The sequence below is a fragment of the Dermacentor albipictus genome, chromosome 10, assembly GCF_038994185.2.
Source record: "Dermacentor albipictus isolate Rhodes 1998 colony chromosome 10, USDA_Dalb.pri_finalv2, whole genome shotgun sequence".
NCBI lineage: Eukaryota > Metazoa > Arthropoda > Arachnida > Ixodida > Ixodidae > Dermacentor > Dermacentor albipictus.
The window spans coordinates 30,394,364-30,414,022 of NC_091830.1; the positions used below are offsets into that span (position 1 = coordinate 30,394,364).

At 43.1% G+C, this 19,659-nt stretch overlaps 1 pseudogene; it reads left to right on the top strand.

Annotated features, from left to right (window-relative positions):
• Positions 1-2,496: 2,496 nt before the first annotated feature.
• On the top strand, positions 2,497-4,174 carry LOC139050601 (uncharacterized; annotated as a pseudogene).
• Positions 4,175-19,659: the final 15,485 nt, after the last annotated feature.

Below are 19,659 nucleotides of genomic sequence, written 5' to 3' on the forward strand. Positions count from 1 at the left end.
TATTGAAGGCGACACCGCCGCGCCTGAGGAGCTGGTTTGAGCTCTCGTAATGTGCTTCGCATAAAACGTCGATGTCAGTGGTTCTTGACGTTGCGTTGCAGTTCGGTCATGGCGTCGGATCACGGCTACGTCACGTCCTCTGGCTGTTATTAAATCTCGTCCTCAGGTCTTCGTTATAAGGAGTATTCTTGTTTTCTGAGCGTCGTCTGGATGGCAGCAGTGAATACGACAGCAACATGTCAGAATATTACAGGAAGTGTAAGACTGTGCTGTCAGTATGAATTGAAGTAAACGTAGCCTAAGTAAAAAACTAGCTGTTGTGGTAGGGGTCGTTTGTTTCAAACCTGCCATCGCAGAATTTTATTTAGATGTAATAATAGAAGTAAACGTGGTAACGATTTTAACACCACTTTTCTGTATCGAGTATGTTTGAAACTTCTTTCCTGAGCCGATCATAGAGGTAGTGCACAGCCACTCCAATAATATTACATAATTTTCAGGTTTCAGCTGCGTTATTGTTTCTAGTATTTTTTGAGCTGCGTTATTGTTATTGATTGCATTAGTCATACGTGAATTGTGTTATATATTTCGGAATGTGACATTTTCTCAGCAAGAAGATAAGAAGTATTTTGTTGGGTGTCGAGATGGCACGTGTTCTATGTCTCCGAACGGGCATACACGACGGAGCTTTTATATTCAACTTCTTTTCATGGAATAAAACCAGTTGTGAGTGCAGCGACTGTCCGTGTATGTCAGGGTTCCTTTCTTCTGTGCGTGATTTTTGACGCTGCTGTTACGCCTGCAATAGGAGACCAACTTGCTCAAGAACTCGTTTTACTGTACTATTGTTTCGCACTTTTAATATGTGGGTCTAAGAACATTTAGGATAAAACGCATGCGTTTTCAGTATGTTGTTGCATGCCATTTATTTGTAGGCTCCCCGTTTCAATTCTGAGGAATTATTTTGTCATGAATGCAAGACCTAGTATGCGGAACTTTAACCGTAGAATGGTGCGGCAATATAACCTGCATACGCTGAATGTCATATAGCATGGCGTGGCATATGGCATACATACACTTAAATATATAGAGAACCTCACGATGACAACGACAGCTAAAGATGAGCTTGCAGGGTCCATATAGTCGCTATCACAAAAACGCAATAAAATATTTATGTATATTACTTCGAGATACAGCAGATCAAGAATGCTGTGACTATAGTGGTGTTGATGGGAGTCAAAACATAATGATGGTGATTACAATGTTTTTATTAAAGGTTGTGTGCAAGGCATATTACTTGGGTAGGTCTGTGGGTGTCTCAGGGGGCACTGACGTTTATCCAGAATTCCATTCAATAACGTGTTCACGAAAACATGGTGGCTAATGTACTGGGCTTTAAAATGAGCAAAGCATGGAAACCATTGCAAATGGTCTTCTAGATTACATGTGGGTGCTTCGGTAAGTATAAAAGAAGAATCTAAGCAACGTGCAACGTTTGGCGCAGTAAGTTGTTAACTGACGTTAAGCTTTCAAATCGTTAATAGTCACTTTTTTATTTAAAAAATCTGAAAATTTGCCTGATTTTCTTCGAACTCACGATGACGTCAATGAGTACGAAGCAATGATTTATGAACAGCCCATCTTGTATACTCTGCAGTATTTACATAAGTAATACAACGGAACTCTCACGCTGCAGCTGCAGCGTTCCAGCAAGGGCAGTTGGAATGGATGGAATTTTCAACAGGGGCCTCCCGCAATGCTAATCGTGCTGATGGTTCAATGTTGAAACTCTGCAAACACACGTGTGTGGCATGCAGATTCACTACCAGATATTTTTATACATTTCTGCGACATGTTCGGGAGGTGCACACGAACAAGGTTGTTTTGGTGTGCACTGTGGCGCGCGGTTTCTCTACATGGTGCAGTACAAATTGCACACTGACAGCGGATGCACATCACCTGTAAGGAATGATCGCTGCATTCTCAGTAGCCATGAAATGCAATCTGGTGTGCCTCCAGTTGAGAGGCACACATTTGTTGCTACGACCAAAACCTCGAGCAATGTCTCATCAGACGCTATCCCATGCTATAATAAGAGTGATGTGTGTAGTGTTGTAGAGGCTTTTTCAAGTACTAACATCCTCACAAAGCTGCCGTGTCTGGTGAGATAGCTTGAGTCTCACTATCGCTGTCCAATAGATGGAGTAGATGTAGTTGTCGCGGGAGTAGCAGATATCTTAGCAACTGCTGGAACACTCATCGATGTATCTGCAGTTGAAAATAACCGTGAAAGAAAGGCACTATATGCTTCCCAGGGAATTTATGTACGTGCTGAGCATGGTGATAAAGGATGGTGTTAAAGGTTATTTTGTGTCTCTGAAGAGACTGATAGAAAACTTGCTACGTCATCCGAGTTATACCTACCTCTTTCAGTGTGCATTAAAGACATCAAACAATGCATTGTCAAGAGATTTTACTGACTGTACACGATTTCAAATGCACCCAATCACAAGCTCTCATCAGACGAACACTATCGTAATGCTTCTGTACTGTGATGACATAGAATGGGCAAATCCAGTCGGCATGAAAAGAGGTCGGAAAGGGAAGCTAACTGTGTTTTATGTTTCTTTTGTAAACATCCCACCATCAGAAAGATCTAAAGTAACCAACATACTCTTGCTTTGTGTGAGGAAAGCAAGTGCTCTCAAATCACAGGGAGCAAAGCGTATGCTCCTTGAAGACTTCGTTTCTACCTTATATTCATTTCAGTGTGGCTGCGCGCTGAAAACTGCCTGTGGTGAACGAATCTTTTTTGGTTTTTCACTCGCCTATATTGGAGACTCATTGGCATGCCACAAAATGGCAGGCTTGAACGAAGGCTTCAACAAAAGTGTTTGCATGGCGTGCCAGACTTGCGAAGTTCCTACAGCTGAATTTCATAAATGTCACTATGAAATACAATGCCCGCTACGTACAGAGTCCCAGTATAAAGAGGACCTGCGAGCACTTCAGGCAGCAACTTCAAAAAAAAGCATAGTACTTAGTTGTCAGCACAATGTGGCATTAAAGCAAGATCAGTTCTCACGGAAATCGCCAATTTCTCAGTGCTCACTGACTTACTATAGGACCCAATGCCCATTTTGTTCGAAGGAATTGTTGCTCTAGAGGTGGCACTGTTCAGTAAGTTTATTGTAAGGAAGGCAGTATGGATGAGTTCAAGCCAACTTAACACTGCCCTGCCTCAGTTCAACTTTTGTAGACAAGTGAGGAAAAGTGATTACCTGCAGAGCTTTGAGTCAGACTTCAGCTTTCCATGTGCAGCAAGCTCCAGTTTACTGCACTTCTGCATTTTCTTTTTGTTATCGCTGAACTTATGCCTGAAGAGGCTGCACAAGAACCACATTGTGAATTTTTTGCACTCCTATTCATTATCCCACAGTTAATAATTTCCCCTGTTCTTTCCCCAGATGCACTAGGGGACATTGAGACCATGGTAGCACGCCATAATTACCTTTTCGTGTCGCTGCATGGATCAAACTCATTTAAACCTAAATTGCACATGCTGGTGCATATGGTTTCTCAAATACGGCGCTTTTGTCCTTCCCACAATCATTGGACCATGCGGTTTGAAAGTAAAAATGCTCTTCCAAAGTCAAAAGGCTTTAAAATTTCAAAAATATTCCATTATCTGTAGCCAATTACTTACAGGTCAGGATGTCCAATGACCTGTGGGTAGGACCTGGGCAGCCCAAGCTGATTCCGGCCCAAAGCGGACCTGCACCATAAGTAGGCGCGTCAGTGTGCTCAACATCTGCTTTTTTACCATGTGGACTAGACCCTGGCGTTCTTGGCTGAACCGCTATGTCTATGCATTCTGTCTTTGTCTCTGGTGTCAAGATCTCTGTTTCTGATGTCGTTGTATTTCTACAAAATGGCCTTCCAATGGTTGGTGAAGTAGAAACAATTGTACCCTGGGCAGGCAAGATTTTCATCACTCTTCTGGTCTCGGCGAAAGTGTGCTATTCACAGCGGCTGAATGCATTTGTTCTTCTGAAGACATGACATAACGTTGTGATTAATCCTGAACTCCTTTGTATCCCTTGCCGCTGTATACATACACAAAAAATGATGTCCTTTATGCCATTAAAAATGCATTCATGAGTCACCTTTGTGATGCATGCAGTTATGGCCGCCTTTGTTCCTACGTTGCTTAGTACGAATAAAATGCAACATGTCTGGGGTGCGAGAGATCTTTTGAGAATAATGCTTGTTTCCTTTTTAGAAATTTCATGACTGGGTCCTTGCAAATTTACCACAATTCTCTGACAGCGTTTTGCCTATCTTGCAAGGAAACGCTGTTTCGGAAAAGTTGTAGAAAAAACTGGCACGGCAGCTGCGTGTAGAACCGACATTGTTCCTGGAGTAAGTTTTTTCCGTTCGCTCTTTGTTGAAACTAATGCTATGCTGTTATACTTCATTGTGTTACATTCAGTTCACTCATCGCCAAGCTTTAAAAATGCACCAAAGTCTATAAGAATTTGCAGCTTAAGTCACACAGTTGACTATTTTGTAGAACAAGTCAGCTTCAGAAATGCAAGGTGTAGCTTGTTCCAGTGCATGAGCGTACGGTTGCTTGGAATTTAGATTTCACAGACTTCCTTGAATCCTGAAAAAGTAAAATTCTAGACCCAGCCTGTCATAATTATTGGTATCAGTCGTTTCCCATGTTACACTTGTTGTTTAGTACCCTTGCCGGTATTGTTGACGTTTTCATCCTCCTATGGCATATGTTAGGTGAAACAGCTTAGTGCTGATGGTAGCTGCATTCTTTTTTTTTCTAGTGAGCATAACCTTATTACCGCCGGGAACAAGGGTGAACGTCGCTCAATGTACAAAGCCCTTGGTGATGCTCTTGCAACGAAATACCCACTTCCTTTGTGGGGTGAGCAAAAGGCTGACAGCCAACTTTTGAATACAAAGACTCGTGTTTATGTAAGTATTTTGACTGGGGTCGGAAAACAAGCGGATACTGCTTTGAATGAGAGCAGTTGTTAATCCAATTATTCTAAGTAGTTCTTGATTCTTTCGAGTTAAGTTTGCTTCGTTGGTTCTTGACTTCAGAGAACACCGTGTTCTTAGTGTTCAGAGGTGTGGGAGTATTTCATACCTTCAATTTTTATTTTCTCACACAATGCCACAAATTTGATAGTATATATCCCAAATGTAATATGATTCATTTAGTGCTGCATCAAAACAATTCGTCTGTTAGCCGTATGACAATGGACAAAGTGCCACAATGAGCTAGCTGCATGTAAGCTTTTTTAAGGTGTTTAAAACACATGGCTGTTTAAAATACCCATGGTACACCCAAAATACCCAAAGTACAGAAACATGCTTGCAGTTTTGGCTGTAAAAAGAAATATTTATTTCTTTGCACAGCCTCTTTATTCGAAGCCTAAGAGTAGCTCGAAAGGTGCGGAAGCACAGGGAAATGAAAAGAGCTGCTGTTCCTGTTTCTCCCCTTCTACAGTGATCCGAAAAGGTAATGCTTTTGCCGAGTAAGAGGTTTGCTTGCGTCTGTAATTTTTATCCCATGTTGTTCAGCACATACAACTCATAACTGCTTTCTTTTGGTGTGTTCCAGGCCTTGAGATCGATTAATTTAAGCTCTGTGACGCTTGACAAAGAAAGAATACAAGCCGTCCTTAAAATCACATTTGAAGACCGCTGAAAAGTCCATGATGACCCCTTGCCTCAATACTTCCTATTGGAAAACATTGTGAGTGCATGTCCATTTCTCAGTGTTAGAAGAGTACAGAAAAGCAGCCTTGTCTAATTATCTACTGTAAGGAATGGCAGGCCAGTGATATGTGAAATTATGAACTATGGAAAAAATACTTGCCATTAGGTCAACTGTTAGTGAAGTGATTGAAATTAAAATTTCTGTTGCTTTCAACCCTGACGGCATGAGGGATATCAGAAGTTTGATTTTGCATTTATTGTTATTCACAAATTTTGCGTCATACCCACTTTTTTCCAGCTCTACATCGAAGTCGAACTTAGGTTCAAATGCAAGATTGGTTCCTGGACGGAAGACTAAAAGCAGTGGCAAGAGTGTTCTCATGCCGAGAGCAACGTGAATGCACAATCATCGACATTGGCAAGCATTTGCAAGACAATTTAAAGCACGCACTCATCAACGAAGTTTCTGGCATAATTTTGCATGTAACTAGCAGTTGATGTGGCAATAAGTGCTTTGCCATGATTTAAAATTTATTTTCAGTGAATATATTATTATAAAAGTCTCATAGCATGTTCAATGACTTTATTTTACGCTGGAGAGCATTTTCGCCAAGCTGTTTTGATGAATGTTCGCTGATGCGTCTAATGTGACATTCCACAGATTGCTCTGCTTAATGACCTGCAAATCACGGCACCTCATGCGTATATCTCCTCTGAACACACTTGTGTTTATGCTGGAAGTGCTGATGAAGTTATATGGATCACAAATGGAAACAAAGAGCGGGCCGTCATTTTGTGCCTCTTTACCTACTACATCAAAAACCTTGAGAATTCGCCTGTATTCTCACCGATGCTTGTGCTGCTGCAAAAGATTGCCCTGCCGGACACAACAGTGCCTCGGGGACTGCTCACAAACCGCCTGAAGAATCTTCTCATGCTCTTGAAAAAGAAGAACTTGTGTCAAGTTCAAGAAACAAATGTGCTAAGACAGCCTACTTCCCAAGAAGTTGAAGTGTGTTCTCAATGGATGGTTCCAGTGTTTTTCTGAACTTCAGTATATGTGTTCCATTTGTTGTGTTGAGTGTTGTCAAACTTGAAATGCTGTTGTAGTTACAAGTTGATGTCATGTTTGCTTGGGGTGATATGAGGTGCTAGATTTTACTATGGTATTTAAGGTGCAGGTATATGTGGGTATACTCTAGGCGATTCGGGCTGTATTTCCCGAACTGATACTCTGGAAACTGCAGCCGCATGCACCTGATATACATATAAGCATATTTGTTTAAAATCATGGCCCTCTTCCAATTATTTTGTATTTGGCTACAAGCTTTGATGCTTTTTGTTTTCTGTGCTTATAGCACCATTCTTGAGTTTTTAACATGTGGCAGTTTTAATGCCTCTTCAGAAATGTAATAAGGTCTATAGTCACAATATTACATTGCTCTTTTTATACCAGTTGTATGTTTACTGCGGCTTTCATAGAGAAGTCAAGCTGCCTTAACACCTCATTTTAAAGCATGACTTTTTATTGCGTGCATAGTTTTGCATCATAATAGGAGTGTCTACTTTTATTTACATTGTAAGGGGAGCAACTTGTTGTGGACTTTTGGGAATTTAGATCTCATGTGAGAATCTTGCTTTATTACATTGTGTATTCATCCTGGTTCCTCTTTTCGCACTGCAAACAGTGATATTATATGAACTCAGACTTATAGTGCATTACATGCAGCACTTACTGTGATAGATGCTATTTGCTCTATAGTACCTGTTCACTACATAACAAAACTATTTTACAAATACATTGCCTTGACCATATATGCATCTCCTATATAACATAGGTTTTCTTTAAAACTCAGGAACTCGGGAAGACTCAGGAAGTCAGGCTACTTTGTGTAATAGGAAACGTCGTTGTAGGTGGTGTGCATTGTTATTTTGGTTAGGGTACATTGTGTATTTATGTCTATCCTCAGTGATATTAAAGGCGGTGAGTATTTCTGAATATCATTGTCTGTCTTTTCTGTAGACCTTTCTTCTGATGGGTATTATTCGCACACATCAAATCGCAGTTCACGGGAATTCTGTATTGTGTGACCCTGAGCAAACACCAAGCACATTTTTAATAAAAGATCTTACCAGGAGCATTGCGCCCTCCATAGATTACATGTGTTTTATACCTTCGTAAAGGTTACATTCCAAAAAAAGCATGTAACCTGTACATTGTAACCTTTCCATTTATAACCTTTGCAAATGTTACATTGTTGTGACTTTTATGTTAAAGATGCACAAAAATGTGAAAATGTGCACCTTTGCAAAGGTTACTTTGGAAAGGTTATGTATGTGTATATATGTGTATATATATGTAGATGAATGTATATGTTTCTGAGTGTGTTTTGCATTCTCGTTTATTCTCTAGCTGACCTCTGCAAATTTGCTGTATATTGCACTGTCGTGTATTGTTGTGTATTGCACTATCAGTTCAAATATTCTTGTACATATATTTCTGATGTTCTTGAAATAAAAGTTTCAATTTAAAAAAGCAAAACTCATTTTTCTTATCACATCATAACAAGCCAAATACAATGAGACCAAGGAAAACACGGAGGACATTTCTTGTACTTACTAATTCGATGAAACAAATGATAAATTAATCGAAATGAAAGTGTATGAAAAAGCAACTTGCCGCAGCTGGGGAATGATCCCACGTCTCGGTATCACGCGTGCGATGCCCTACTGGTGAAATGGAAAGATGAATTGTCTAATAAACAGAGCTTCGCACAAAAAACAACAGAATTTGCGCTTTATATGTAATAAAAATATTTCCTCTGCAATGGGAAGATGAATTGTCTAATAAACAGAGCTTCGCACAAAAACAACAGAATTTGCGCTTCATATATAATAAATATATTTCGTCTGACGTCTGCAAAGCGTTTGACAGCGTCTGTGATAGTGTACTATTAACGAAACTTTCTTTGCTAGGCTTTCGGGGTGCGTTTTTGCGGCTTCTGAAAAGCTTCTTACCTCACAGGCACCAACTTGTGTCTATTGGAATATGTCGTAGCAATCTGACCGAAATTAAAGCTGGCGTCCCGTAAGGTTCAATTAAAGTCCGTTATTATTTAATTTATATTTCAACGACTTATCCAATGTTGGGGACGTCAAATTATGTCAGTATGCTGACGACACTGTCCTTGTTTCCTACACTCGAAGTTACACTGACGCCATGTCTTCTTTACGAATGGCAACAACAAAAGTGATGGCCTGGTTTCGGAATAAGGTAGTCGATATCAATGCGTCCAAACCTCAGCTAATCGGTTTCCACAACTCTGTCAAGCAAGTTACCCTATCGTCCCCATTATACTTGCACACATCACATTGCAATCCTTGTTCGTGCGACCCTGTGCAATACGCTTGTTCAATTAAATGAAATGGTGTTTTGTTACAGTGATTTATCCTGGAACTCTCATTTCGCACATATTTGTCAAAAATTTTGCGCAGTGTCTTGTGTTTTGTATACTATTAAATTTTACATGCATTGTTTGTACTAAAGCTTGTAATACATATTTTAGGCTACAGCGTAATCTGGTATGGGATATTTCAATATGGTCATGGCGCTCAACATTTGATAAACCGGGTCAATTCCATCCTTCGTAGTATTCTGAAGCATGTTGCATATGATGTCTCCTCCAAATCTGATGAGTTCAAAACTTTCTCTTTACCCGATTTCAATTATTTGCCGCTAGAAACTGTTGTCTGATTTTCGCCGCAGTCGCGAAATGCACTTGAAGTTGGAATAGACTATTTAAGAACTAAGTTGGCGCAAAATGTGCTTCAAGGCGTTCAGCAGCAGCGGTGTTATTGGGAACCAAAAGTCGTGTATGATCCCGTTTGTTCGGCTCCCGCTCCTTCTTCACTATCTTGCGCATCGATGGCGCATCGTTCGCTTCGCGTACGATAGGCCTCGACATGGGCGCACTCGTGCTCATGTGCTCCTGTCTATCCTTGCTACATGGTGTGGACTGGCTTTGTCTTGCACCTGCTTGACCGATGGATAGTAGCCACATCCGACTTGCGCCTTCTGAAGAACTGTCAGTAGCTGTATACGTAGCGAAGTCTGCTAAGGAAGTCTAACCAGTGGCGGCCTGGAGTGAGCCCGCGCATTCAAGCGTGCGTGCGGTCTGATCTTCAGTCTTGTGTGGTTCGAGCCTCGTTGAGTCTTCAATACTATGCGAAATTTGCGAGTGCGGATGGCCATGACACCAATAAGCAGTGTGGCCAAAATTTAGCTTGTAAGCCGACGGCCGCGGCCTAGCGTAAGCGGAGGTAATTAGTCGGCATCTTTCTGAAGTACATAATTCTTATCCAAATTCGAAAGCACATTTCGCTAACGTCACGTTGCTTAATAAATTGCGCCAATAAAATAAATATAGACAGCAACAGTAGAAAGAAGCGCACTGATCCAAACACCCTTCTTGATTGAACGATCTTGTCCGTTGAGCATCCGGGTTTGGTCGCTCTCGACGACGATTTCAACGTCTCTGACTGCTTCGGCGCCGGCGGACGTCATGAAGCTGGTGCCAAGCGGGATACTGGCTTCATCTTCAAGTACAATCAAGCTATGCTGACTGAAAGTCCTTTCCGGCGGTATCGCTTGATCTGTGGACAACGTTATCGACTTGAACTTTAAGTCTGTTACTGCACCGGGTTGGCTCCGGCAGTCTATGCCGAGAATTACGTTCCGTGAGAATTGTTGCAAGACATCGAAGATCACGCAGGAGGTCCAGTCGCTCACTGTAACTTTTGCCATTCAGATACCGATCAACGTTGTGAGGTGTGCTCCAGCTGCCTGTATTTGTGGGCCTTCCCAAGCAGTCCTCGTCAACCCGGCAGCAAAGGGTCTACTGTTGACCGAGTAGTCGGCTCCTGTATCAACAAGACCAGTGACGCTGTAACCCTCGATAAGGGCGTCGAGGTGGGTGGTTCTTGGTGCTGCGCAGCAGTTTGAGCATGGTGCAGGATCGCGACTTGGTAATGGTGTCCCGCTTTTATCTCGTCGTGAGGCCTTCTTTATACATTGTATTCTTGTTTTCGAGGCGTCGTCGGGATGGCAGCGTCATCGAGTTGGTTTTGGCAGCACCGTTGTCGGTGGCGGAGGATCTTCTGCATTTGAGCGAACAGAAACCGCACCTCCATTGTATGCTGCTTTTAGACGTCCTAATAAAATTTAACGAACCGGCCACAGGCTGGGTCATTCTGCGGTCGGCGCTGAGGCGAGATGTAGCGACCATGGCGAAGGTGAACGGGAAGGAAGGTCTTCGAGGCTTCTGCTGAGTGGCGGCGAGGTCTTCGGCGATATGATGTGGGGTCGGCACGTTGACAACGAAGCCTCGTAGTCGCATCTCATGGTGTGAACATCGGATCGGAGAGCGGATTTGCCTGCGACCACGCCACACGTCTTTCTTCCGTGGTGCGTTTCGCGAGCTGACAGGTTGGTGGTGATGGCGGTGGCTGGCGACGGAACTTCGGCGTTACCATGCGCTGGCGGGGGTGCGGAGTAGCGAGCTGACAGCGGGAGACGGCGGAACAGGTTATTGTTTCAGGCTAGCGCTGCAGCGACTGGGCTTGGTCATCGTGAATGTCCAGTGACCGCTGTATTTGTTCTTTCACAGTGTCGGTGATCGGGGCCACTTGAGGCTATAGTGTAGGGAACATTTCACGCAGTTCTTCGCGCACAATGAATCTGATGGTGTTTTCGAATCTTGTGGGAGCCAAGTGCTCGGACTTCGTACTTCGGCGTGAGCACATGGCGGCTAGGTTGCCTACTGCGCATTTCTAGCGTCTTCCCTATGGCCGTAGCATGCGTTGAGAATTCTGTTAATGTGTTCTGGAGGTTGCAAATTAATCCGGCGATTTTTAGCCATCCTTTTTTTTTCTCCTCATATGTATTTGGGGTCACTATGGCGGTACAGGCGGCTCACTTCTTCCGCGTAGACTGCAATGTACTCATTCAGCTGACTCACTCAGGCTTCTAGCAAAGTTTATGCCCTCTTCTTGTGCAATACATTCGTAATGGTCAGCAGGAAGCTGGTGCGGAACTGACCCTATGGCGTTAGTGTCGACCATTGATTCCCGAACCAGGTCCTGTAGGTGTCTTCCATGGAGAAGTAGATATGTGGCACTACTAGTCCTCGGAGTACCAGTTGTTAACTTCGCAACGCTTTGTATTCCTCGAGTAAGTTTTCTGAGTTTTCAGCCGATGTTTCGTGCAAGGTTGGTGGCTCCCTGCGTTGTTGCAGCTAGATCGGAGACAAGGGTGCTGTCATTTCGGCGGGTGACTTGGTTTTGATCATCCTGGAGGTCTCGGAGGAAGTCCGGGACCCACTGTGGTGGCCTAGTGTTTACAGTGTTGAGCTGTTGAACACGAGATCACGGGATCAAATCCCGGCCACGGCAGCCGCATTTACATGGCGCTAAAATGGAAAACGCCTGTATACTGTGCATTCAGTGCACGTTAAAGAAATTTAGTGGGTCAGAACTCTCTCACTACGTCTGTCAACATGGTGTGCCTCATAATCATATCGTGGTTTGTCACGTAATACTGTAGAATTTATTAGAAATTCAGGGTGTGGCGGTAATTTCTGCCACCTGCGGTTAGCTGGACGGTCCGTGGTGACGTTGAGGATGTCTTCACGGTTTGGGCTTGCAGGGAGTTTCCGGTAACCAAGGAAACACCTTCACCAGGTGTGAAGCTATAATGTTGAAGAAAACCGAAGTGCCGCAATTGTGAGTCTCAAGTTTAACCCCTTGTTGGGCGAAACTGTGCACACACAAACACATGAGACTGAAAGCGCAACAAAGCGGCGAGCACGATTGTCGGTCCTCTGAAATTTGATCTACAGGTCAGACGCATGAGCTATTTATGCGTGGTTCGTCGATAGCTTCGCTGGTGTTCGCGTGCTTTTCTAGAATGCACCACACTCGCTTGGCAACACAAGCAACAAGTAGAATCGGCTAAAGTAAACGAGAATGGTAGCATGCGTGTAGGCGTGTCTTGCGCTGAATGGCGAGGTTTAGCGTTTGTTAGCTGGTGAAAAGCGGTCTCCGGAAGAAAGACAAAATACACGTGTAAATATGGTGGGTTGTTATGAAAGCGACAGACTTACGGCATCGTTTTGTAAGTCAAATATAAGTATATTTAATGATGTGGACGTTGTCGACGAACGTCTAAACATTTTGCAGTGTGTACATAGCCTTAGGCACATGGCTATGTAAACAAGGCTGTAAACAGGAGATTCATGACCGTTGAAGTAGTATGTGAGGTGCTGAGAAAAGCTACAAGCTATTCTGAACCATTAGTGAAGTTATGCTCTGTAAATGGGTACGTATCGCTCTAGCCCTCTCTGTAAGTGCTTATAAAGGGTAGCTTAAAGAGGTGGAGGCATGAAAATTTTCGTTCATGCGTTCATCAATTCAAGCGTTGCGCACTGCTTCAGGAAGCACGATACACCACCGCGGAATTTATGTATACCCGGCAAATACTTTAATAATAGCATTATTATTCCGAGCGATTTTGGTTTCGGTTTCTGGGCTCCGGCTGATGCTATGGCGTCATATTAGAGGAAACGCAATACGGCTTGGTCACGTGGGTCACAAAAATAGTGGCGTAAAACTATGCTGCGTCGTCTGCTCCTGCATACCCGTGCTCTGCCAGCAGAGATAAGCTTGGGCGATTCGAAGTGCATGTGGCAATTATTATAATTATTGCGAAGAGCGACAACAACGGTAAGAAAATATTGCGGCTTGTGAGAGTTCGCGATTCATTCCGAAGCGCCGTATGCTTTAGCTTTGAAGTGAACCGGAAAAGGCCTAGCGACGATGTCGGGGGCGCCGAACGATCAGAGGCGATGCTGCTGGCGTCGGTGCCAGAGTGACCACTCCTCGGTCGCTGATCGGCCGCTTCGCCGTACGGCTGCCGCACAAATGGGTCCCGAGCCCGTCCTCTCTACGGCAAGGAAATCTCGCCGTTCGCGAGCAAAACCGCCGTCGCACGAGGGCCCGCGAACGACAAACAATGTGCGGCGAGTTTCCGTGCCGGTAACGTGGACGGGCCCTCACTTTGAGAAAGGCCAAGCGAACGAGAGACCGCTCCGAGCTGCCGAACTATGCGACTATGCGAGGAGAGAAGCGGACAACACGAATGGCACATATCCTGGTCCCTTTCGGAGTCGGCCGGCTAGTGCTACACTCAAACGTGTAAAGGCCCGTCCACACGGCAACTCGCCGCACGCAGTTTGCCGTTTGCGGGCCGCCCTGCGGCGTTCGTGCTGTCCACTTCTCTCCTCCTGTGTCCATGTCTCCACGCCTTACCCCCTCTTTGCTTTAAGAAAGGATTTCTATATGCCTGTAGCTCGGTCATAGTGGATGCTATGCTCGGTCGCTCGGCTCAGCAGGCTCCGTAATCGGCGTTTCATCGCTACTCGTCATACGCCACGTTTTTGTGCTAGTGTGCTATGACGTCAATATTTTCGTTCCTCCACTCTGACGTCAAAACTGCTGCGCTAGCGATAGGTCTCGACCACGAGAAGGAGCTTTTAATGATGTTTTGGAGCTGAATTAAAATTATTTCGAAATGTTTGCAGCCTCCAATACCTCGTTGTGGGTGTCCTTGCATACAGAAGCAGCCTACAACATAGTTTTATAGCCATAAAATATGGTGTCCCAACCCCTTTAAAGGTCTACCTAATAAACCATAGAATGCTTGACGCATTGGTAGTTTCCGAAGCTTAAAGTCAACGACAAGAAATTAAGAGGTAATTTAATGGGAGCATAATAGCATAAAGGAAAACCACACGACACAATCGAAATACCTGAACAGTGGAACGCGGAAATAGCAAGGAACAAATTAATGTGTTACGTATGTTACTTCGGGATACCGCAGCTCAGAGAGGGCTATGACAGTATAGTTGCTCTGTTGGAAGTTATAACATAATCATAATGGGCACAATGTTTTAATAAATGTTGGCTCGAAGCCTTATACGTGGGTAAGTCTTTAGATGCCTCTGGGGGCACTGACTTTTACCCAAAGGTCTATTCAAGAACCTGTGCATGTGAACATGGTAACTTATATTTCCGGCTTTAGAGTGCGTACAGCATGAGAAGCATTGCACATGGCCTTCTAGATAGCATGTGGGCGCTTTGTGACTTATATAAAAAAATTGTAAGCAGCGTACGGCGCACTAAGTTTATAAAAACATCTGAAATGTTAGCTTGTTTTGTTCGAACTCATGGTGCCGTCAATATGAAGACAGATATACATGAGTGCACTGATCTGACTTCCAGGTTATGTAGCATATTCTTCTGCCTCGCAGATAAGAAGGTTAGCCTTTGTTTTTTGTTTTTTTTATTGATTCATGTTTATTGCCTCATATATATAAGGCTGACCACCGTCGTCTCTTGTCCATAACTATCACCTAAGGTTGGCGAAGCTGGAAAAACTGCTATGAGGACTGAATGGATCGTGTTATAGCTCGCAGCAGCTTTCATTGCTGAGAGAGTACGAACAAAGTAAGTTCTTGAATTCTGGCACCTTCTTGCGAGGTAGTTGTGTAAGGGTTTAAAATCTCTCGTTACATCGGTTCATTACCTCGTAAGGATAGATTGCTCTAGGCTGCTAAACTCAAGAGAAACCAAATTAGTGTATGTACTTTTCGAGAGTCATTCAAAGGGATAATAAAAGTATTATTTCATGAAGAGGTGCGGAAACTTCAGCGGCATGCACTTTGAAAAATTATATTGCTGCTTTCAGGGTTCTCATCAATAACAGGTCTCGGGGTGAGCTAGACTTCACCATATCGAGATTGCAGTATTAAAAAATAAATAAATAAATAAAATAGGTAAATAAATAAATAAACCAAAATGAAATAAAACAAAACGAACAAAGCCCAGTCAGGACACAGACAACCTAACTTCGACACTCGTCATGGGCGTTTCTCAATACCTCCGGACAAATTAAACTAAAGAAATTAATTCGTCCTAGAAATAAACCCCCGAATTCGTCTCTCCTTATGAATATTAATAGAAAATGTATCAAGCAATTTCCACGTTCACAGGAAAGTGTATTAGAAATTGAGAAGCATTTCCTATTAGAACCGCTTTCATTATTGCTCTCAGAAAGTGCAGCTTTGAACATTGTAGTGAGACAGGCCAAATTTAGACATTACAATCAATCAATCAATCAATCAATCAATCAATCAATCAATCAATCAATCAATCAATCAATCAATCAATCAATCAATCAATCAATCAATCAATCAATCTTTATTTAGCATTCATCCATTTACAAAAAAATGAACACTAGGACAAGAACTAAAAGCTGCTTTTTTGCAGCTTGACAAGGTTCTTGCCCTATCCATGACAACGGGGACAGAATAATGTTTGTACACTTTAGTGTGTGCAATGCACAAATGTATAAGTGAAAAACGTGTGAGGCTAAATGTACAATCAGTGATACAAGATGATACAGTACAAATGACATATATGAATATACACTATATAACAGAAATACATATTTATTTTCAACTGCTGTAAAACTCATCATAGGACGTTTTCTTGACATGCAGAAACATAGATAGCAAATGAAGATGTGCGTAAATTTGTTGCAGGTTACATCCTATATGCGAAAATGCCATCAAAATGAAAAACTACCTAATTTAAAGGAGGCAAGTAGTGACTTCCCCTAGCCAAGGTAACGTTAAAAAAAATAATTACTCAGTCTGAATTAGGAAGTCTCGTAATGTTTTCCTAGTAGTGTCAGTTATCTCTATACCGTTTTCATGAAGTTTATTTAATAAGGATGGGACGCGACTGGACTGGACTGGCCGGTATGCCGGTATGCCGGTAAATAGGCCGGTATGCACTTACACATGTATTGAGCAAATTACTGTTGAAAGAAGAAAAGTTTATTTCGATTTTTTGGCTGGTCCGCGGCTGATACGTCAAAATAAACTTGCAAACTGATAAAGTTGCCAAGAACGTTTACATATATATACAGTGTCCCAACAACTATGCATAAAAATTTGAAAATATGCAAATGCCACGCAGCTGAACAGAACCAAGATAACGTTCTTTGCCATCACTTGCCGATACTAAAATTATTTTTTGCATTCCGCGCAATTTCAAAAGTAGTCTAAATAAATCGATTATCTTCTGAAATATTAAGATTAGATGAAATGTGTCAGTGAGGAAATTGTAGAGCATCATGAAAAACTGCCGGTGCAGCTTTCTGTTGCTCAATGCGTGCGACATAAAAGCGTTTTATTTTCCGAGCGTGAAAGACGAACATGAACACACACAAAATTGTCGCGCGACTAGAAACTCGATGAAATCTGCGTGTATTCAAAACGCTGGAGAAGACGTCAAGGAGGAAAACGAAACTGCACTACCAAATTAATCACGAAGTTTAGTAGCGACTGCAAGGTCCATTATATGGTCTCCTCTGGATCAACTTTGCTTCCTCTAGCCGTAGTGTACGCAGTTGCTGTCTTACCATTTGGAAAATTGAAGCTCTTGTTAGACGTAATAGTTGTGCGGAAGCCCGCAAGGTGGCGAGAAGTAATTAATAAAGGGGTAATCAGACATCCACCCAATCGTAGCAAATGCTACAATGGAAACCCTTACGGCTTTCTTGAAAGAAAAGCCTCGCAGTTGAAAAAAAATTCGTCCTGGTTCGAGATTCGAACCTGGGACCACCGCCTTTCCGGGGCAGCTGATGTACAATATTCGCCCTGCCATCTGCTTGCCACCGGTTCGCTCAAATCTTTTAAAACAACTTCAGATTTAAGATGATCTAAAATAGTTGTCTAGCAGACCTTCAGGTAGAATAGTATTCGCTAAAGTTACTATAAAGTTATAGTAATGGGGAAGTAGAGATATACAGGGTGTTTCTTTATCTGCACAACATTTTTTAAAGATTGGCTAATGCAGATAGTAAAATTATAACCCTTGATCTAGCTTATTCGATAAGGCGGCAATCACTTCTAAAAGAAATGAAAATGTTTAATGGAATAATTAACGTAATTACGCTAGGTTACTTTCTCATTGATTAGGTATTTATTACTTCTTATCGATCACGTATCTAAATCTTCGATCTATAGCCGCTGAGTTATCCCGGCGTATCCACTTGGAACGAATTCTCAGAATAGCACTAGTTTCGAGATATTATTTTCAAAGTGTCCGACTAAATGTAGTGGGATTTATGCGATGAAGCACAAAAGCAACTGGAACACGAATGCATTTCCACGGACACTTTGAAAGTTAATATGTCGGAACTGCTGCTGTGCAGATAATTCATTGCAAGTGGATACGCCTTGCGAACAGAGTAGTGCTACGAGCATGGCTGCAACCATGCAATGTCGGGCTAAGCAGACCACTGTGCAGAGAGCAGCACAAGCCGCAGGTCTCCGTTGACGCAGGGCGGACAATTGAACAATGCACGGGGACCCCAACGTTCCACCGTAAGGTTGATATCACATGTCGCCGCACACAGTTTCGCATGGTGCATGCTAGTTGAATAAAAATTCATAAATCTGAGGGTGGCACATATGCCCAGCGTTGTTCACGAATACAACAGACCTCGCCCCCGGGAAGTTGTGTAAGTGGCACTGGTTCGAGCCACTTCACTCGGTGGCCCCTACATCAGGAATGCTGAAGACTTCACGTTTTACCTCACCACCGTAAAGCGAGATCGAGCTCTGCGCGAATTTCATGGACTAAAATACATCGCCTTAACACAATCATGCAACGTTTCTTTGCACGGCTCTTTCAGCTCCATCGATTTGCCATCTGCTCTCTCAACGTACGTGGATTGGCTGCACACAGGCTTGGCGTCATGCCCTACCATATCTTTAATTTTCATTTGTTCATTTTCTCTAGTTTCCGTATTGTATAACCCAAAGGACCCCGTAAAAAAGGTGCTTCCTTGCACCTGACTTCGTGTGGGCACCCTTAAAAAATGTACACGGAGGAACGCGAGTGTCATTACTCTTCCTGCGAGACCTGAGGTCGTCCACATGACGTCATCGGCTGCAGGTGTGTCGTGTCAGAAAACAAAGATACGTACGGGGTCTCGGGTGTGGCAATATATGAAAAAGGAAATGAGTGCGAGACATTCAAACTCGCAGGAGCACCGGATGTATACTTTGCCGATGAATTGTATTTGCATTCAGATTTTCCAGCATTTAAGCATGTTTTCATGTGAGTACCTAAATTGAGCACGATCTGTGCATTGCTTTGCATTTTCAAAATTGGGCTTTCATTGGAAGGAATATGCCACAATAGGAACTGCTTATTTATTTGAGAGGTGACGGGAGGTTACTTGGCGGCTGCGAACCCACCGGAAAAATTTTGGTAGCCGTAATAAGGGCTGTTCTTTCGTTAATAAGAAACTGTTATGCTTCGTCGAGTGGCTCACCGCCGGAGAGCTCGCAGTCGGAGTCACTTTGTACAGTGTCATTTTCACCCAATTGGATGATGATGGGTTGGATGTGGTCACTCCCAGACGTGTCAAGCCTGAACTTTGCCTCCAGGTCCATCACGTGGTGAATGTTCTTCCTCCAGTTTTGCGCCCTTACGTGCTTGATTTTTTCCCACAAGACGTCTTCGACCGTGGACAGCTTGAAGGCTCTGTTGTCCACAGCGATGCCATTTTTCACCTATGCAGACACGAGCTCGATAGGAATAAATTCGCAGTGGCATGGTGGGAGGCTGAGTACAATGCACGCGGGCCTTTCAGCTGCAATGTCTAGATGCAGCTCAGAAAGCGTGACTTCACTGATGCTACCACTTTTCCCCATCCTTTCGCTGCAGGCGGTATTTTTGCTTTTGAGCCGCTCCTGTATTTCTTCCTTATTCCAAGCTGTCGTC